The sequence below is a fragment of the Camelus bactrianus genome, chromosome 22, assembly GCF_048773025.1.
Source record: "Camelus bactrianus isolate YW-2024 breed Bactrian camel chromosome 22, ASM4877302v1, whole genome shotgun sequence".
Taxonomy (NCBI): Eukaryota; Metazoa; Chordata; class Mammalia; order Artiodactyla; family Camelidae; genus Camelus; species Camelus bactrianus.
In genome coordinates, this window is record NC_133560.1 from 10,033,535 (window position 1) to 10,051,449 (window position 17,915).

Consider the following 17,915-nt stretch of genomic DNA (forward strand, 5'->3'; position numbering starts at 1 on the left):
GACACCACCCCATCAGAACAAACATCGGTGACTTTGCAATGCTCTGACATGCCAGCCAAAACCCAGCCAGCCCTGCATGAACCGCTTTTAGCCTCTGACTGCAGGACCCTAACACTAATACAGTCCTGGGCAGAGGGCAGGGGATCAGGCTTGGGGGCATGAAGGAGGGTGTCCCACAGCTCCCCAGAATCAGCAGGCAGCTAACGGCTGGTGGGGCTTCAACACCCTGAAGGTTGATGACTGGGGAACATGTAAATTACACTCCATCCCTCACAGTTCACCAAGCGCTCTTCTCACACACATCAGCTCATTTAACCTACGAGAGAGCCGTGTGAAGGGGATCTAATTGCTGTCCCCACTTCACAAAGGATCAACCAGAGGCTCAGGGTCCCAAAGTCAGGGACACCCAGCACACCCATCAAAAACCCCTTCTCAGCTCAGATGAAAGAATTCTTTCCAAAGAGAACAAACGTCTTTGGCCCAGTGCTGCATGCTTGCAGAAGCAACAGAGCTGGACCTGCATTCAGTCTCTTTGCCCCTCACCAACGACCAGCCTGGATGTCAGAGCCCCTTCCTTTATTTTCTGCCCTGGTGCCCCCTCCTCAAGGCAGCCACGCTGACTGTGCTGTCTAAAACAGTACCTTGTCGTCCCTCCATTGCCTTCTGGACACCATGGTATTCTGGCATCATAGTAGACTGATTTTCGTGTCTGTTTCTCCCCAGCCAGACTGTAAGCTCAGGGAGTGCAGGAAATTTACCTAGCTCGCTCTTCACTGCACCCTCAACGCCTAGGACACGTCCTCAGTGCACTGGAGGTGGTCAGCGTGGCTCAGTTCAAGGAATAAACAAACAAGTGACTGGAGGTGAGCTGGAGAATTACCTCTCATCTAAGAAGCCAAAAACAAGAACCAGAAATTCACCTGGACCCCCTACCCCCACCCTCTGGGTCTAAGGTACCCCCACCCACCCAGGCTTGGCCTCGGGGCTAACAGGAACACTTGACCTCTTGCTTCCCTCTCCCAGTCCTCTTCCCTTTCAAGGACACTCTCCTAGGGGTCATGCCCACAAGGGGCCCCTCATTTCAGAAGCCGTTGTGGATGACACCCCACAGCCTTCACTCCAGGTCTTTCTTGCTCACCCACTGCCTCACACACATGTATACACCTCTGTTTCCAAGCCCCGAGAGTACCAGGCCCAGTCCATTTCCTCAGGTATCTCGAAATCCTGTGAACTCACTCATACAAAGGTATCTATGCACCGTAACAGGTTAACAGATGTGATTTTTAAAGCGAGCCTTCAAAGCTGACAATACAGTGACACACTAGAATGGGTAACTAGGAGTCTGTGGTATCCTCATCTGACACAGAATATTACCTGCCAGTGTCATTCATGCATTTGTTCATTTCTTCACTGAGTATCTCAGCAAACATTTGCTGAGTGCCTTCTGCCTACCAGGAAATGTCCTGCATGCTGAGAACACAACAGTGAGCAAGACAGTCGGGTCCTTGCTCTGAGAAAACCCACGGTGTGGTTAAGGAGACAGAGCAGTAAGCGAAGACCTTGCCCAGGAGTTTTCATTCTCATTCTTGGGATTACAATAAAGGGTGGAAACTCACGCGAGGACAGAGGCCGTCAGGAAGGGCTGCTGGGGAAACTGCAGTCTCCCTGGTGGCTGGTGGTGGATGGGGAGCCCACCTGGGAGCCAAGGGGATGCAGGCATGCCGGGATCTGCAATGGTGCAGAGGGCTGAGCCCGCACAAGCAAGGCTGGCCCTGGGCCCACCTATTTCATGAGCCCCTCAAAAGTGGCTGAAGCTCAGCACGGCCAAGGCCCTGGTGCCAGGCGGAAGGGAAAAGCAACAGGTCAGGGCGTCCCCGGGACAGGACAGATGCCAACAGTTCGTCCCTCCCTCTGGAATGTTGGAAATCGAGTCTGTGTTGCTGCGATTCTCGGTTCTCGATGAAATCGCCCAAGGTCATGATCATACCAACACAAGAGGCAAATCAGCCATCCCTGCACACTCTCTGCTGTGCCTCCCTGACCCCGGCATATCTGAGGAGCCATGTCAATATTCTACTGCCCTTTCCCCTGCATGTCAAAGCGAAGAGAGCCTTCAGCGCTAACCGCGATAATCACGGGTGATCTGAGAGTTTTCTGTGACCTGCCAACTAAGGTAAGCGACTTTTTGCAAAGATCCCAAGACTTTGCTTTCCATACAGCTTGAACCCAAGTCTCCCTCCCAGGCACAATCCCCAAGGTGCCCAGTTGTCCAGTATAAAGAAATCATAGCTCTTTCCTTTTCTGGCGTTCTCTGATGCAACACATCTCCAGCAATGGTCAGCAAAGAAGGCAAGTCACATCCGTGGTGGAGACAAGCCTATGAAACCAGTTCAAACATACAGTGAGGCACTGTACTCACTGCACAGAGACACACGCTGTTCCGTGGACACAAGCCTATTTGTGAGTCACCGGGCATAATGGGGCATTGTTGCAAGTGTTGGGAACATGAGAATTTCCCCACTGCCCAGCTTGGGTAATGCTGGAGCTACATCTGCCTCCAGAAATGAAGTCAGACAGACTCAGCCCAACTTCCAGTTGCCAGGTCCAATCCATGGGGCCACCATGTTTTTAGGCTGGCTTTTTGTTCATGGGAGTCACCCCTTGCCCTGAGTTATGTTTAAGGGTTAACTTCTCATCTGCACGTGCAAAAGAATGAGTGCTTTGACAAAGGATGTGCACAGAACTCCGACCAGAGGGTCCTAGGCCATGGGAAAGGCTATTTTAAAAACACATACATGCATACACACACACACACACACCCAGGGCTCTGTCCTATCAGATAGATTGGTGGGAAAAGGAAAACTTTGCCTGTGATATGGTGTGAGGAAGGGATATGGCAGGCACGCATATAGTATAATATTACCCTCATTTCTTGAGTACATCATGGACCATGCACTGGTCAGTGCTTTATGTGCAGGACTTCATTTCCTTCCACATCCCTAAGATCCAGGTGGGTTGTGCCAACCTCATTTACAGAAGGAAGCTGGGCTCTGAACGGTGACAGAACATGTCTGTCACACAGCTAGCGATTTGCCCACCTGGGATCTGGACAGGTCTGAGGGACACTAGAGGTGGTGTTCTCTCGGCCACCACACTATGCCACACAGCAGGATTTGGAGGGAGGAAATTTTGTGTTTGAGTGACACTTAACTGCCAGGAGAAGTATCTCCTTAGTGCTGGATAAGGGACGACATGGGGCGGGGGGGGCAGTTCCAGCTGCACAATCCCAGACACGGAGATCCTCTCTCCCCTGGTCCTTTGCACCTGTCTCCATCACCGTGCTTGTCACATAATTCAACACCAAGATGGCTTGTTAGAACGCTGTCTCCCTGACCAGATCCTGAGTCCACCAGAACAGGCACTCCATTGTAGTCTCTGCATCTGCCACCACACCTGGAGCTGGGCTCACACTCCAGACATTTTTGTGAGTCCACATGCATCGGTAATTCAGACACTCTGGGTTCAAGTCCAAGCTCAGTCACTGGCTGGCTGGGTGGCCTTGAGCAAGCAACTTCATGTCACCAGGCCTCAGTCTTCTCCTCTGCACCACTTAGAGGTTCACTTACAACTCGATCTACCAATCAACAGATCCCGTGGGTGGAATGCAAAAAGGAACGCTCTTCATTTTCACTTTATCTAAATGGACATAGATTTGTTTTCTCCATAGAAAAATATAACCAGCTCTCCAAGCCTCTGAAGTTTTCTTTTAAAATAAGACTAAGTTTAAAAGAAAAAAGTAGCTCATCTTAAGAATCTATTCAGTCTCGTCCATTTGTATTTAAATGTTACAAATAACTCTTCAGGTGACACATGGGTGAGTGAAGCGTGGAAACCACCAGGTTTTGGATCTTTCACGTTGATTAGCAAGTTGGCTGATCATCAACATCAATGCCAGAGACTAGAGCCTGTGCCTCTGGGAGGAGGGCCAGAGGAGGGGCTGCAAAGCACGCAGGCTCACAGAGAAGTGAAGGGAGGACAGACAGCACATTCTGAGATGGCCTTTGGCCTCTTGCACGCTCAGCATCAGCATCTGCGGGACGCCTGGCGCTGGCCGGCAGCCCGTGGGTGACATCCAAGGGACACGAAAAACAGCCGGAACAGATGGACGGAGCTGAGGGGACAGGACAACTAGAAGCTGGTTTTGTCTTTTTAAAGTTCTAAGTTCTCTCTGTAGAAGTGACTGCAGGCAAGACTTGCTCGGTGTATCCATATCAAACGTGGACGTGGGGCGCATCCTGGAAGACAGAAGACCTTCGTTTTTACCCTCTGCTGAGGGGAGACAATTAGAAGCTTGGGCCAAATGACCTTTAGTTATCCATCTAATTCTGACTTTGCTTGGTGACATCACTAATTTAGAATTAGAGTTCTCCAATGTGTGACCTGTTAAACTGTCTCATTTTCCAGATTTACTATCTTCTAAGCTCCCACTCGGAGCTCTTGGGGGTGGGAGTGGCAGCCACCAAGAAGGCTGGAGGGTGAAGATTCGGCAGCAGGGCTCCATCGGCTTCTATTTCCCAGTGACTCTGACCTGTCCATGCATAGAAGTCAGAAGCATCACTTTTGAGCATCAAGGAAGCAGGCGTTATGTTTCCAATGTTTGCCAGGGAAACTACACAGATGAATCCAGCTTCCCATGAAATGTGAACCAAAAGCAAATAAAATGGAGAAATCACATCACAACATTTCCTTCATAGCCACTCTATACTTTTCCTCTGGCTGGACATCTGCTAGGATTTTCCCAATTTCTTTTAGATGTCAAGGATAGAATAGTGAAGAGTTCTGGACTCAATTCTGATGTTGGTGAGAGGGCAATTTCCCCACATTCCTAAGCAATCCTCGGACACCAGCTGGGTATATTAAAATTCGACTCAATTCTGACACCATCTCCCTGGAGACAGCATCAGATCCTGAAGGTCATCCGTGTTATCTAAAAGTCAGAGAGAAGAACACGCATGCACAAAAATGCAGAGGGGCTCCTCTTGGCTGGAGAGCAAAAGCTGACCTGGGCCATGCTTCTGAAGCCCTTAATTCCTCTGCTTCTCTGCTACCGAGTGCCGTGGCCAGGGACAAACGTTCCAGTTGTTAAAGGCCTCCTTCTTCTAAGTTGCATAACAGAGATGGATGGTTCAGTGCAGAGCTGGGCGTGCAGAGCTGTGGGGCTGGCACACCGCACGCTGGGCCCGGCCCTTCAAGCAAACCTTGAGCAGTTTTTACAGTCACCCATTGGCGTTGAGCAGGAAGAGACCTCAGGCATCCATCTGCAGCTTTGGACGAAGAAAGGGGCAAACGTGCCTGTTTCGGGGTGGCTAACAGGAGATTCCAGAGGCTTCTTGCTCAATGGACTCATTCTATATGAAGCAGAGATAATTTTTTTTAATGGTGTCTGTTATCCCAGACATGTGAGAACATGCCTGGTCCTCCCTGCCCCATCTCCATCTTCCAGGTCACAAAATTAGCATAAAGTCCTGACATTTGGGGGACCAGCCATTTTATTTGGGAACTAAAAAGCTGCTTCTGCTGACTCAAATAAGGAGCCACACTGTCTACCCTTAGTCCCTCTCAACTCAACAACAACCAGGAAAACATTCCCTGAAACATGGCCTTTCTTTCACTCATCTTCCTGCAAAAAGTCACATACTGGGCAAGGCAGCCAGGAGTCAAATTCTCCCTTGGTTTCACCACATAAGATGCTGCCAAAGTAACACCAATATGTTCCGTGATCCCCGCTCAATTCCATCTTCATTTAGCAAAATCCACTGGCACCATTAATCTGCTTTGCAACTCAGCAGAGAATAGTACATAAGCCACTGACACAAAACTAAGCACTAGGAGGGAAGTGGGAAAGACCACTGCTGACGGTGGCCAAGCACGGTACTTGTCATATCCTATGAGACTGTTAGTCCACAGAGGATGCTGAAGATGCTGGCAGCTCAGGAAATTCAAGTCTCGGATAAACAGAAGAAAGCATGGCTTCTCGTAGCAAACAGGCACTAGACATCAGAAGCAGTCAATGCTTTTTAAATGTTCAAATAAATTCACAGATGACAGATTCAGAAGGGACTGTGAAAGGGACCTAGAACAGGCAATGTTTATGAATCAGAAGGATGACTAAAGCAGAATGGTTTCCATCTCCCCCAGGAGAACAATATCGCCCTGGCAAGGTTAGGAAGCCTTCCTGACCCTGGACTTCGCAATAATTAAATCACAAGTATGACTCTGAATGCGTCAGGAGAGCACAGATAATCACAACTGGAAACCTTTGGAATAGTTTCCAGTGCTAAGAATTTACGTGGCATGCCTGATCAGAAGGACATGGCTTCATCAATCACATTAATTATACAAAAGATCTCATTTTCCTACAAAGTGTACAAAATCAACTAAGAAATACAATGCAACTACACCACCAACTTGACCGAAAGCTGATGTGTTGGCTATAATACTCATTAAATTAGCGCCAATTGGACTCACCTTTTTAAAATGTAGGAGATTTGGGAAGAATGATTTCAACAACCTTGGTCTCTTTTGAAGACGGTGCAAGAAAAACTAAATGAACACCCTGGTTTCCTTCTAAGAAGCTTTAAAGCAGCAGGAAGGCGCATTTAGCATCAGTTCCCTGCCTCAGAGTCCTGCTCGCACTTTTCAGCGATCTGAGAGTCCTGACCGCGGTGGTGGTGGGCATGCCGCTTAGAAACTTCCTTGAGATTCTCCAGCCTTAGTTTGGGTTCTTCAAATGCAGGAGTACTCACCACAAGGCAGCTCCTTACCTTCAGAGAGATGTCTAGTTCCCTCTAGTTCCAGTTCTGCTCTCTGTATCCTGGAGATAAAGAAATAAAGCTAATCTTCCTTTTGTAGACCAGGTTATGCCAGTTAAAAGGCTGTTGGCTTCAAGAAAAAGAAAACCCATCTCAAAGGGGATCAAACAATAAGATTTATAGACTCACCTGCAAGTCAGCCCCAAGTTAGGGTGGGCTTGCTGCAGGAAGGGGAGACTGAGCTAGTGGCCCCCGCCATCCCCCAAATCTGGTTGCCCTGTGGTCACATATAGCCATTAACTAACAAGGCCACCTGCTATCTGGCTCACTGTTGGGGGGAGGTGTGGACAGAAAGAAGGTCCCTTCCTGAACCCTTGCATCAAAGTTCAGAATGATTTTCCTAGATACCCCTACTAAATCCCTCCTTGCATCCCATTGGCCTAAATATCTTAGATCTGCCCATCTCTGAGCCAATCATAGAGGCAAGGGGATGGGACTTTCCTGACTGGCTTAGCTATAGACCAGCCAGGGCCCATCCAAGCAATGAGTCAATCTGCCAACCCCCACTGCTGTTACACAGTGGGAGAAGGGTGCACAATGGGAGAAGGGATGTTGGAGGGCAACCACGGTGTCTACTCTGTGGTCCTTCTCCCTTCCTACTTGGAAAGCCCAGCTGCTTCCCTGATCCCCCACGGGCAGGATCCCTGAGCCCTTTCTGGTCGGCCTGCCCTCTCCAGCACTCAGCACTTTGGGGTGCTAATCTACGTAGGGGAGCCACTCTGTACCTGTGCTGATACACCAGTGTCCAGGGACACTAGCTAAGCCCAACTGGTAGCTTTTACAACCATGTCATGCTAGGAGCTCATCCTGGACAAACTGCCATGAACTTCAGTGCAGGCTGGATTTGGATTCCTGATCTAGCACTGACTGGATGTGGCTTCACCCTTGCTTTGCTCATCTGTAAAATGGAAATACGAATAGTACCTATTATATTGGGTTATTCTGAAGAGATAAATCATTCACTGTGGGGTGCACAATAAGTTCCTCGTAGATTTTGGTATTATTATCAATAACAATAAATCAGTTCTCTCCCATCTGGTACCGATATCAGCCACCAATTGTACAGGAAAGCAAAGGCTTTCTGCCTCTTGCCTCACACTAGATCCGGAAATGTGATCCTTGCCATCTGTGGACTCCCAGTTGTGCCGAAGGCCCCACATTCTCTGCAGAAGAAACTCTCTCTCTGCCCTCCCTGAGCCCTCCCCTCCCTCCACCTGCTCTGCCGCTGCCCGCGGCCCTCAGATGCTCCATAGATAATAGAACTCAGCCCAGCAGACAGACTCGCTTACAGTAACTGTCTCTTTTTCAGTTGCTAATCTGTGCCTCAAATGTAACAAACCAACGTCTGCGTTATGAAAGTTAATTATAAGAACAAAGTATCAGAGCAGCTGGAAAGACCATTTCAATAGGGAGCCTTCATCTTGTAAAACACACAGCTTACTCTGGGAGCTATCAAGAAAAGTCACTCTGGAAATTGACACAACACTGTAAACTGACTATAACTCACAAAAAAAAAAGAGAAAGGAAAAGTCACTCTCACACTGCATTTCTTTGCAAGCGTTTCTATGCCGTATGAACTCGTCGCACTGCACTGGGAAGTCATGGAAATAATCACCCATATTGAGATTTTTAAGCAGTTCTAAGCAATTTGCCAAAGCACGAATGAGAGGGGAAACTGCCTGCCTAGCTACTCTTGTCTCATTGGGGTGAAAAGCGGTGAAGGAGAAGGTCATGTCCCACACCTCAGCACTTCCTCCCCTCCCAGGCTGAGAATTCCTGTTATTCGAGAACTTTCTGGAGCTCCCACCCCGCAATCTGTGCAGCACCCTGTTGCTTTGGCCTGGTCCCCTGGGCTCTGTCCCTTTGCCCTGATTTAATCTCCTTCTGGATAGGCACCTGAGCCAGGCCGGCTGCCTGGCTGTCAGGGTGGTTCTCCTAACTCCCCCTCTGCCCAATGCCCTGCAGCCGTCTGTCTGGTCAGGCCTCTCCCGGCCCTGCGCTCAGCCAGACCCTTGCCCTGATCACCTGACTAACCAGCAGGGGAGTCCAGACAGGTGAGATGGAGACCTTCTCCTTACACACTCCATGGAGGAACACCTGAGAGGGTTCAGGGTACATATCTCAACCTGATTTTGACCTCAAGGAGGAAACTCAAGTTCTTGCAAAAAAAATCTCCCTTATCAGAAGGACGGGATGGATTGTGAAGCTAATTTTGTGCAGGAAGCCTGACTCAGATGAGGTCTCATGAAGGAAACACGTGGCGGAGGGGATGGCTGTTTCTGTTTCTTCTCTGTTCCCTCTGCCACATGGCCTTGCAGAGCAGGAGATGGTGCAGAGAACTACACTGGGTGTGGCTACGTGCTGTGCTTTGGCCAAAAGAGTATGAGCAGCCGTGATATGCACATGAACTCTTCCAGACTTGCACAGTTTGGTCTGTCCTTGGCACTTGCGTGATCCACCATGACAAAAGTAAGCCCTAAGCCACCAGTTCAAAGAGACTTGGACCCAACCTGCAGCTTGAAATCAAGCCTGGCCAGTGCCAACCAGGAAAATGTCAACCCCAAGTCTGTGAGCAAGAAAATAAGTGTTTGTAGTTGCTTGTATGCAACAAAATCCAAAACGGGAACAGCCACTGCCCAGAAACACCATTACTGGCATCCTGATCACAGGGTTCCTTATTGTCCCAAATAGAGAGGTGACTGCAATCAACAAACACAATGAAAAAGGCAGCCTAGGGAGTGGGAAAAGATATGTGCAAACCACGTATCTGATAAAGGGTTAATATCCAAAATACACAAGTAAATCACACAGTTCAAGAGCAAAAATAAAAACAAATAACCCAACTTAAAAACAGATGAAGGGCCTGAATAGGTATTTTTCGCAGAGACATTTAAATAGCCAACAGGTACATAGGAAGGTGCTCAGCGCCGACCATCAGGGAAACGCAAATCAAGACCACAAATAGATCTCACCTCACACCTGCTAGAACGGCTATTATCAAAAAGACAAGAGATGACACATGCTGCAGAGAGTGTGGAGGAAAGGGGGCCCTCCTGCACTGCTGCTGGGCATGTAAACTGGTGCAGCCACGATGGAAAACAGTATCCAGGTTCCTCAAAAAATTAAAAATAGAACTACCATATGATCCAGCAATCCCACCTCTGGGTATGCATCCAAAAGAAGTGAAACACTCTCTCAAAGAGATCTGCACCCCCATATTCACCGCAGCACTATTTACAATAGCCAAGACCTGGAAACAAGCTGTGTGCCCACTGACAGGTGAATGGATAAATAAAATGTGATATATAGATATAGATATATGGTGGAATATTATTCAGCCATAAAAATGGAAGGAAATCCTGCCATTCGAGACAACATGAATGAACCTTATGGGCATGATGCTAAGAGAAGTAAGTCAATCAAAGAAAGACAAATACTGCATGATTTCACATATATGTGCAACCTAAAAAAATCCCAAACTCATAGAAACAGAGAACAGGGGCAAGGGGATGGGGCTGGGGGAAGGATGGGTGAAGGTGGTCAAAGGCTACAGACCTCCAGTTATGAGATGAGTAAGTTCTAGGGATCTTTTACATACAGCATGGTGACTATAGCTAACAATACTATATTGTGTACATGAAAGTTGCTAAGAGAGTAGATTTTAAAAGTTCTCACCACACATACACACAAATTCTAACTATATGAGATGATGGATGTATTAGCTAAGCTTCTTGTGGTAGTCACTTCACGATATATACATACACCAATTCATTACATGGTATTCCCCAAACTTACACAATGGTGCATGTCAATTACATCTCAGTAAAGCTGGGGGAAAAAATGAAAGGATGATAAATTTTTTTTTTCCAAAGAGGTGACTGCAATCCTTGCAGAACAGAAGAGAGAAGAGCTGCCACTCCGTCAACAGCCCCCAGCACTCTGCAAAGCAGTGAGAGCGAGGAAATAAAGAAATCGGAATCCTGGATGGAAACTGGCTTCTGCCATTCTTCACGTGCCCCACGTGGTGAACGACTGTCTGTCCTCCCCACATCCCTTTCTCCTTCCTCTGGCCACAGCCCCAGACTTCCCTGTGGGGAGCTGCCCCACCCTTACCATCAGCCCTGTGTTGTAGGAACCCTTCCCGTTCTCTGGCTCTAGGTGTGGTTCATCGTTCTGCCCTGGCCTTTCAACACATTCCATTCCCTGGTCATGGTGAGTGGGTCGGGGATGGGCACGTAACCCAGGCCAGCCCCCAAACAGCCAACCAGGGGACTTTTGCAAGAAGCATTAGGGAGGAGCAGCTCTCTTTCTGGAAAGATGTGGGCCCAGAGCTGGTGGAACCACCACACACAGACAAGATTGCCCAAGAACGAAGCAGACACAGAGGAAAACCAGGGCTAAAAGGTAGAAAGTGACAGATGTCCAAAGACTTCATGTGAGCCCCTGGATCCAGCTGTGCCTGAAGTCAAACTATCCTGAACATCTCAGATATATGAGCCCACACACTTCTTTTTCTTTCTTCAGCCAGTGGAGTTGGGTTCTTTACGTCCTCCACTGGCAGGGTCTTAATGGAGATGCTCCCTTTGTCAGCCCCCCTGTGCAGTTGCTTCTCTCCATCCATTCATCTTCCAGGTCTAAATTTAATGTGAAGAAAAGGCATAGAATTTTCATGCTCCGGCACTGGAATTTCTGTGGCTGGCCTCCACCACTGTTGAGCCAATGACTCCAAACATTTGAGTGGGGCAAAGTCCATCATTGTCGGTCAGGAATATTGCAGAGCATTTATTTATTTATGCCTGCATTCATTATTTTCTCAGCAAGTGGTTAACCTTTCAATTTTCTTGGGGAAAAAAAAATTGAGCATGTCACCACCTCATTTCCCCACCTCCCTCGGGACTCCAGAATATGACAGAGTTGAGTCGGATGTTTCTGAACTTTCGAGTTAAAAACAAATCAAACCGTCCCCCTTCCAAAACAACAAAGAACCGTTTTGTCCCAGAGGGTCCTCTCCCCTTGAATGCATTCCAGAGCAATGCCACAAATGCACGCATCAGGCCAAATGCCATCGGCTGCTGACTGAGGGCCCTGTGAAGAACGTTTTCCCCTTCCGGCCACCCTCCAACCCAGCTGTCAGGGTCCAACCCCACTTGGAGTCCTCAAGTTCCTGAAATGATATGAGCAGTGCAGATGTCACAGGGCTCACGTAAGGCATGAGCATGGCCTCATCAGCCCTTGAGTGCTCCCCTGCTCAGCTGTCACAGCTGATTGGGCCACTGACCCAACCAAGAGCTCCCTCGGACAGCCTCCAGGACAAGGCTCACTTCCCCCTGCAGTCCAGGTCCTGCAGCGCCAGCGATGGCCTTGTGGCTATCTGGACCGGCAATGGTAACCTCTCTGAAGTCACAGCCTTTACTGTCCTTTAATTATTTTTTAATTCTTTTTTTCAATTGTGATAAAATTAAACCTAAGATAAAGTTTACCATCTTGACCATCCTTAAGTGTCCAATCTGGAGTGCGAAGCGCATTCACACTGTTGGGTAATCAATCTCCAAATTTTTTTTTTATCTTGCAAAACTGAAATTCCATACCCATTAAACAAGAATCCCTCCCCAGCCCAAGCCCCTGGCCACCACCATTCTACTTTCTGTTCCTATGAATCTGACTGCTCTAAGTACTTCGTGTAAGTGGACTCACACGGTACCCGTCTGTTTGTGACTGGTCTATTTCATTTGGCATCATGTCCTTAAGGTTCACCCATGTTTTAGCATGTGCCAGAATTTCCATCTTTTTAATGAAAAATAATATTCCATTTTATGTATATACCATGTTTTCTTTATGTATTCCTCCATTAATGCACATTTCGGTTACTTCCATATCTTGGCTATTGTGAATAGAGCTGCAATGAACACGAGTGTGCTGACTAATATCTCTTTGTTAGTTCTTTTGGATATATGCCAATATACCATGTATGTGCTGGATCCTATGGTAATTCTATTTTTAAATTTTTGAGGAATTGCATTTTCCATAGTGGCTATACCATCATACATTCCTCAGCAGTGCTCAAAGATTCCAAGTTCTCTATGTCCTTATCAACACTTGTTGTTTTCCGGGTTTTGTTTCTGTTTATTTGTTTTTTATAGTAGCCATCCCAAAGGATGTGAGATGATATCTCCTTGTGTTTTTTTTTCCTAACCTTTTTGTAAAATTTATTTTTATTGAAGTACAGTCAGTTTACAATGTTGTGTCAGTTTCTGGTGTACAGCACAATACTTCAGTCATATAGGAACATACATGTATTCGTTTTCATATTCTTTTTAACCATAAGTTACTACAAGATATTGAATACAGTTCCCTGTGCTAGAAAGTAGAAACTTGTTATCTACTTTATACATAATGGTTAGTATCTGCAAATCTTGAACTCCCAATTTATCCCTTCCCCCCCTCTTCCCCCACTAATAACCATAAGTTTGTTTTCTATGTCTGTGAGTCTGTTTCTGTTTTGTACATAAGTTTGTTTGTCTTTTTTTGGTTTTAGATTCCACATATAAGTGATATTATCACCTCACACCAGTCAGAATGGCCATCATTCAAAAGTCCACAAACAATAAATGCTGGAGAAGCTGTGGAGAAAAGGGAACCCTCCTACACTGTGGGTGAGAATGTAGTTTGGTGCAGCCATTATGGAAATCAGTATGGAGATTCTGCAAAAGACAAAAAATAGACTTACCATATGATCAAGCAATCCCACTCCTGGGCAATATAACCAGAGAAAACTCCAATTCAAAAAGATACATGCACCCCAATGCTCATAGCAGCACTATTTACAATAGCCAAGATGTGGAAACAACTTAAATGTCCATCAAAAGATGACTGGATAAAGAAGTTGTGGCATATCTATACAATGGGATACTACTCTGCCATGAAAAAGAATGAAATAATGCCATTTGCAGCAACATGAATGGACCTGGAGATGGTCATTCTAAGTGAAGCAAGCCAGAAAGGGAAAGAAAAATACCTTGTGGTTTTCATTTAACTGTTATTCTTGTTGTAGTGGCCAATGCTGTAATACTCTCCTGTCTTTTTTTTTTTTTTTTAATGTTAAAAAAGTGGGCTGATTTCATTTTGAAGACACATCATCTTCAGTGCCTAAGCAACTTGCTACTATCCTGGAAGAGAAATCTGCTGCAGAATTACAGGGGCCTAGACTCCAAAATGACCAGTGCCACACTCCCCTTTTCAGAAGAGGAAATGGAGGCCACCGAAGGGACACTGCTGTGATTAAGAAGTCCGAGGTGGGTGAATCTGGAGGGAAAAGCTGGCCCCGCCACTCACCAGCTGCATGGCCGTGACCACGGGGTGTCTCTTGGCCTCTCTGAACCTTGCTGGGTCCTTTTTTTCTTTCTCTGCAGAATGGAAATAGGAACAGTACCTATTTCACAGGGTTGCTGTGAGAGTTCAGCTAGATAACACATGCCAAACGCAGTGCCTGGCACACAGTAGGCACTCAATAAATGCGCCTGGCTGTTGTGGAGATTGTTGTCTTATTCTTACTAAATAACTTGTCTAAGTCCCAAGACTATAGTGAGGCGGGTTTCCTGATTCCCAGTTGACGTCCTTGCCGTGATGACTCTTGGCTCCACCTTCCTCAGTGGACGTGCTCACTTAAAACAGTCCTGTTCCTGTCACTTGGCTGTAAATGACTGTCTTGTTTCTAAAATGTGCGTTGAACCCAATCCATCAATGGTACACCCCAATCAGTGCCATGCAGGAGGACTGGGGACAGCCGTGGGAAGCCCCTGCTGGTTGTCACTGCAAATTCTGAATGGTCCAAGGCAGCAGAAGGCAAGGGCCAAATGACAGAGGGTGCAGGAGGTACTCAGAGCGTGGGGTCTTCAAGATCTGTGTCCTCAGGGAAGTTCACATGATCTGCTCTGATGCTACTCCTAAGTCATCGGGGAGCTGCTTTACCGTGGCATCAATCCCATCACGCACGTGGATTTCCTACTGATCAGCGAGAACAAGAATATCTCCCTTAAAACTGGACTTCTATGAGGAATGGTCAATACCACCCTATCAAAGATCCAGTCCAGTGTATTAGGCATTATATGAAAATATATAATAAATATATATCTATTATAGAATTATGTAAAATGTATTTTATAATGTATTATACATTGTATTAAAATATATTATATATAAGTAAAAATATATTAATATGTATAAATAAATAAACCAAGTCTTTTCTGTTTGATCCACTGTAAATCAGGTCTGCTACCACTTGCAGCCAAAAGCATCCCTAACTGACACAACGCATCATTCTTCTCAAGACCCTTCATGAGAGCTGTTCTTGTTCCCATGAAATAGTTAAGAAAACTGATACCCAGAGAACTGAACTGATGTGTCCCAGGTCACACAGCTAATGGGGCTGGAATCAGAACCCAGGGCTTCTCTGAATCACCCAAGTACAAGACACTACAGTGAATCTAAGCTCCATTTCTCTCCACTGAGTCTTTACCACATGTTGTCACCTAACAGAACTGTTTTTAGTCTCCAAATGCCATGAGGCACTGCATCGCCAGCTGCTGCCTCCTCGCTCAGTGCCACTGACATGACATGTCAGCCCAGTGGCCTTTGCCGTTGTCATGCGAGACCAGAGGCCCCACGGGCATTTTGCATCCTTGCCTCGACAGTGTGTACTGTTCTCTCCCTTCCTTGGACATTCTTTTCTACGAGCGCCCCTGGAACTCCACTATGTCACCACATACACGCATTCCTGCAACATTTAAAATGGTGATTATGAAGGTTATGTAAGGACTTTAAACCATTATATGCTAAGTGGAAAAGCAGGATACAAATTGCATGCATGGAGGTATGAAAAAAGTTCACATGCATATAAAAAATGAAAGCAAAAACACAACACTGATTGCTACGATTGTGGTAGTGCGGTACAATTGTGGGCGATTTTTTTTCCTCTTCTTTTCTGATTTTTCCAAATTTTCTGTTATGTACTTATAATGAAAAAAAATAGATTAAAATATTTTCTAAAATATGTCATTGTTTATCTGGCCCCTCTCCTACGAGGCAGCAGAGCAGAGTGTGCTAGTGAAAACTATGAGCTCTGAAGCTTCACTGCCTGGGTTCAATCCTCAGCCCTACCCTTGAATTGCTGCATGACGCTTAGCAAGTTCCTTAACTCTTCTGTGTCTCAGTTTCCTCATCTGTAAAATGGGGCTAATAAAAGCACCTGTCTCACAGGGTGGTTTTGAGGATTAAGTAAGTTAATATTTATAAAGCACTTTGAATGGCACCCAGGATACACAGGAAGTGCTACATAAGTGTGTGTTAAGTACAAGCTATTCATTTCACTGTGTCTTCTCCACCGGGGAGCACTGTGAAAGGGACCGTGTGCAGAAGCAGGTCACACCTCATGTTGTTCGGAGGGACCCAACTGGTACAAGTTGCACAGAGATGGATTTGTGCACAAAATTATAAAGATATTTTTAAATCTAGCATTGTCTCTGAATAAGCAGCCTGGAGGTGAACCCCTTAGCAGTTCAGCACTGAATGGCTGTCTGTCCTAAACACCCTCTGGTGCTTTATAGCTAGGGAGGGACCCACACACAAGGCCGCTGGAGAATTAAGTGAGAGGAAGATAAGCAAACCTTCCCCCGTGCAGAAAGGCCTGGAACAAGTCTCCCTCTGCTCAAACAGGATGAAGTCCTCTAGTGGCCAGGAGGTGACACTACAGCTCCTTATCTGAAGTCCCAACACGGGATGCCCAGCGGTTGCTGGCGACCTTTACCTGGGTTTGGTTTTGTCAGTCATATCAAGCGAGAATGCAGGGCCCCTTCTCTCGCACTGCGGAGGCTGCAAGAGCCAAAACACATTTCTTAAGATCCAATATCTGTGTGTTTGTGGGATAAGCCCACTCTATGTAGCAATGTCTAAAGAGGAGGTCCCTTCCCTGGGCACATTTCTTGGTGTGTGCTGTTTGTGTGCGCACGACATCTGCTGAGAAGCAGGGGGCTTCTAAGAAGGATGGCTTAGAATGTGGTAGAGATGAGCTGGACGTTTAACTAGATCCTCTCATTTCAAATTTTCCTTCATTTTATAGATGGGGGAAATCCCAATATTTAGAATAATGCCTAGAACATAGTAGGTACAATCATAAGTATTTTATGAAGATTTGGTGTCACTTTAATCTTTGGTATTATGTTAAGAGTGGACCTCATCATGTCACAACCAAGTGAATGTCAAAATAAAGGAGGAATCTGAAATGGGGAGAAAAAAAGCAGACCTCATTAAAAAATGCATCTGGTGATACATTAACTGTTCATTCTTTCTCAACCTGACTTTGGTAAAAATGCTCATGAAAACAGGATGCTACAATAGGAATAATCTTCCCTTACTTTTATATTTTAAATACTATCTTATTGCTGGGAGAAAGAGAAATAAACAGGTAGAAAGAAGAAATAGACCAATAAGAAGATAGTCTAGTGTAGATCTCAGCAAACTTGCGGTAAAGGGTGAGATGGTAAATCTTTCAGGCTTTCTCTGTCAGGCAATCTCTGTCATCACTACTCAACTCTGCCATCTGTAGCGTGAAAACAGCCACAGACAATACACAAGTGAAAGGGCCTGGCTGGATTCCAATAAAACTTTATTTATAAAACCACCAGAGGGCTGCATCTGGTCTGCCAACCCTTCATCTAAAGCAAGGGTGACGACACTCTCATTCTTCATGTAGGACAGAAATGGCTCACTGGTCCTGGTGTCAATTTACTGCCTGAGTCCAAAATCCAGTTCCAGGCCCTTAGTAAGCATACAACTTCAGAAAATTCGCTTAACCTCTCCACATTTCAGTTGTCTCATCTTTAAAATGGAAACAGTAACACTATGTGCCTTGAGGGATTGCTCAGGTAAGACCATGTTGGCAAGTGCTGAGCCCAGAGACTGGTACTTAATGAGCCGCTATAAACGTGAGCTGCCTTTGTAGCATCTTCATTGTCACCAACATCATCTGCTTCCATTGACCGACAGAGT

General features: G+C 46.3%; 1 long non-coding RNA gene across 27 annotated transcripts in view; it reads right to left on the reverse strand.

Annotated features, from left to right (window-relative positions):
• The window catches only part of LOC123613430 (uncharacterized), a 463,022-nt gene that overhangs the window by 253,669 nt on the left and 191,438 nt on the right, over nt 1–17,915 (reverse strand). For 3 of the 27 annotated variants that reach the window (XR_012501558.1, XR_012501567.1, XR_012501550.1), the window contains exon 4: nt 6,825–6,874. The exons of the other annotated variants lie outside the window; for them this stretch is intronic. This is a non-coding gene — a long non-coding RNA (uncharacterized LOC123613430). The remainder of the gene's footprint in view (nt 1–6,824; nt 6,875–17,915) is intronic. 27 annotated transcript variants of the gene reach the window in all.